The 3819-nt window shown below is 34.1% G+C and overlaps 1 pseudogene across 1 annotated transcript in view; it reads left to right on the plus strand.

Annotated features, from left to right (window-relative positions):
• Positions 1 to 3819, plus strand: part of LOC309691155 (sodium channel protein type 2 subunit alpha-like) — a 55071-nt pseudogene that overhangs the window by 23669 nt on the left and 27583 nt on the right. The window contains exons 8-9 of the transcript XR_014280758.1: positions 527 to 593; positions 1711 to 1852. The product of XR_014280758.1 is annotated as a sodium channel protein type 2 subunit alpha-like (transcript). The remainder of the gene's footprint in view (positions 1 to 526; positions 594 to 1710; positions 1853 to 3819) is intronic.

A 3819-nucleotide genomic window follows, 5' to 3' on the forward strand; every position in this document is an offset into this window, starting at 1 on the left:
GTCATACCCTCTTTGCTGTGTGTTTTCTTCGTGCTCCTGGTTTTTTCATCCTTCTTCTCCAGTTTCCAGCTTCCTAGTTTTATAGCCTCCCAGTGTTTAGTTCTTAGTTTCCGTGTTCAAGTATTGGTTTGTTTTTTGTGAGTTTATTTCATGGATTATTTTTCCCAGTAAATAAAGGTGCCATTTCGAGTTTACTTTTCCATGTACGAGTCCTGCATTTGGGACGTTCATCCTGCTTGCCACACAGCTTACCATGACAAAGAAGCCAAAACGTCCCAATAGCTTGTTGTTGGGCTGTGTATGTTAAGCTCTTAATATGTATTTCACTCTTCTCTGATTCAATAAAACATTTGCAATACAAGAATGATGCACTCTTGTTGTCTTCTACATTGCATAATTGTAACCTAATTCTACTTCTGCTGTTTTATGTATTGTTTTGGACTTCTAACAAACCATTCTTGTCATAGTCTCCCCATGAATTGCATACAATAATAAATAACTGCTATTTTCCTTCTTTCCCCATCAGGTCTTTACTATTACCTGCCTGACAACAAAAATCATCCATTACTTTGTGGCAGCAGCATTGGAGCTGGGTAAGCAAGTTGGCTCTCCAGTTATAAGAGAACTGAATAAAATACAAAATGAACACAATCCTGGTACAGCCCCAGTTTTACAAAAATGTCAGTATTGTGTATGTGTAAAAAACAGACTGCAGTAAATTTCTAATGTAATAAAAATATATTTTATCTACAACAGAAAATAGAAAAAGTATCACTGTGTAACATCCCCTCATCTCTAACAATAATCAATAAATGTCTGGAAACTGAGAAGGCCAGCTGCTGAAATTCTGGAGAGGAATATTGTTTATAGTCTTTTTTTGTTTTGTTTTGTTTGTTTGTTTTTTCATTTTAGGATGCACAGAATGTTTTCAATAGGTGAAAGGTCTAGACTGCAAGTAGGCTGTTTCAGCTGAAATATGCAAGGCCTTCCCTGAACATCATGCCATGTGGATGGGGGCATACACTGCTCATTTTCAAATCGTAAAACATTTTCTGGATCATGTTCACAGACAGCTTCTTCTTTTTTTTATTTGTGGATGACAATGATGTCTGGGAGTGTTTGCAGTGATTTCCATGGCAGAATCATGAATGCTTTTTTTTTTTTTTTGCAATGCCTGAAGATCATGAGTTCTAATTTACGTTGTTTTATACCTTAAACACTTTAGATTGTCTGAATCTTTTGAGGGTTACGTAATGTGGATGATAAGATATTCAAAGTCTTTCAAGTCAATTTTAAGTAGAGGAACATTTTTCTGGCCAGGCAATGAATGCAGTACAATGAATGTAATTAAATCATTGTGTTTTGTTTTTATTTACATTTTGCACATTTTTTAAAATTATTTATTTATTTTTATTTTATTATTGTCTATTTATTGTTATGTTTTGTATTTGTTGTAACTTCTGCTATCTACTAGGTAGCAGGAGGGAAATAAATCTCATTTGGGACATCACCAAATGAAAAATACAACAACAAAGATGTAGGATTGCTAGAATGCTAAATCAGCCAAAAATGGGACAACTTTCCTTTCCCAGAAATCCAGCAACTGGTCTGTTCAGCACCCAACTTTTATGGAATTAGTGTTGTTTCATGCATTCTTTCATAGTATTGCATTGACAATTCTTTCAGATCTTAACTGATCTTTTCTTGCAGGAAGTGTCCAGAGGGGTATATGTGCAAAAATGAGGGAAATAACCCAGACAATGGTTATACCAGCTTTGACACATTTGGCTGGGCCTTCCTTTCTCTTTTCAGACTGATGACACAGGATTGTTGGGAAAAGCTGTATCAGCAGGTAGGCTAAAAAGGGAAACTAAAAGACAATAAAAATGTAAAATGATTGTGTACAATTTTAGTAATGCTCATTTTGGTAAATTTTCAGTGTGTTTAACTTTTGCATTATTCAGGCTATTGGTCAGTTTTCTAATAAAATCCCTTGTTGTAATATAAAATTTTACATTTAACATTCAATTTATTTCTTTTGCTGATCACTTACCCCGTGAGAACATGTTTGGTTGGTTTTGATAAGACATTTAACCTGTAGGTTCAGATTACTCCTTCTCTCGCCATATAAAGAGGCGGGGCTTGCTGTGTTTGCAGGAAAAGCATTCATCCACCACCATATTTTCTTTAAAGATAATATTTAGAGGTTTCTGTATGACACTCTCACTTTTAGCACTTCTTACAATTAAGTAGCAAAATTGAGACTATTAACAAGCTCTCTAATGACAGTATTTCTCAGTCATGATATGAAACATAGGTTGACACAAAAGCTTTATACTAGCATGGTGGATGGATTTTATGAGAATGGCCTAGTGTGTCACTGTAAATAATTGTAATTGTCACTATAACTAACTGTATTTATTTAATAAGTTTTATATTTTGCTAAATTTCTTGTAGGTTTGTTACTCTTGAATATACTTCAGGTTAATATGGTTAATATAATTTTGGTAAATCGCAGCAAAAATTTCTGGCACAACTTCACCTACTTCCAAGGTGCATGGAGAGGATGAAAGAATTCACAATGCAGGAACTCCAGCAACACTTGAGGGAAGATGAACAACTTTAATAATTGACCAACGCGTTTCAGCTTGTGGCCTTCATCAGGGTCATAGTAAAACAAAAACAGAAAAAATTTCAAATTAACCAGTCAAAACGTCATAGATAGATCAGCTGACGTATTGGTTATTTGGTTAATTCGCACCCAAGTAAATACTGGACTAGATCATTAATGATGAGGAGGGGGGGAAGTGACAAAACCCCCACCTGTCTGAAAATAACACATGCATGAAATGCATAAGAAGGATACTATAAATATACACAAAAAAAGGGGGGGGGGGGGGCAGTATTTAATTATAAAAGCACATTTGAATTAAAAAACAAGATTACATCATCACATGGGAACACATTTGTTAAAAGGTCCTCATTTATGTCTCTAAAATGCTAAAATCTCTAAAATGTAGGCTTAAAATATAGACTTAAGATGAGATGTCTAGAACACTACTCCTTCTACTCCAGCCAAAGAAGGCTTGGAACCAAGCTCAACTGGGTTTTTTATTCATTGTTATTTGTTCTAGGAAATTAAGCTCAAACATTATCTTGATCCATGCCCCATAAGTCAGGTAAGGAGATCCCAAAAGTGTTGCTTCTGTTCATCAGGATGTAGTGTTTTTAGTGGGAGAAACGTTTCACCAGTCATCATCAGTTTTGGTCAAGTTACTTGACAACAGTAATTAGTTACTAATTACTTATCCAAGAAAGTAATGTTGTTACTTTACTGATTACTTATTTTCAAAAGTAATTACTTACTTTAATACTTAGTTACTTAAAAAAAACATGATACACAACCTGATCACGTATTAATGCAATAGACCTTTCAGGCCAATTCAATTTTTTCTGCATAATCCATCATATAAAATTGAAAAAAAAAGTATTTTTTTAAAAGTTGTTTAATTAGTTTTAATCTTTTAATTTTATGCACATTGCATCAAGCAAAAGTTAAATTATATGCAACAGTCTTTGACTTGAAGAAATTTCTTTAACATTTAAACCTATTTTGTGCATATTCCAGAATATAAAATACATTAATTCTTTGTGTTTATACTCACTCTTTCAAATAGATGCAAGTAAAGCACAGCAAAAAATAAATGAAATCAAAGATTCCACAGCACAAAGTCCTGTCATTCTGAAATTTATTTTCACCTGTTTACCTGAGGTGGGGCCGGTGGAAGTTTGCCCGGTGCCGCAGCGGTCATGTCACTG

This window comes from Aulonocara stuartgranti, assembly GCF_965226115.1.
Source record: "Aulonocara stuartgranti genome assembly, chromosome: 16".
NCBI lineage: Eukaryota > Metazoa > Chordata > Actinopteri > Cichliformes > Cichlidae > Aulonocara > Aulonocara stuartgranti.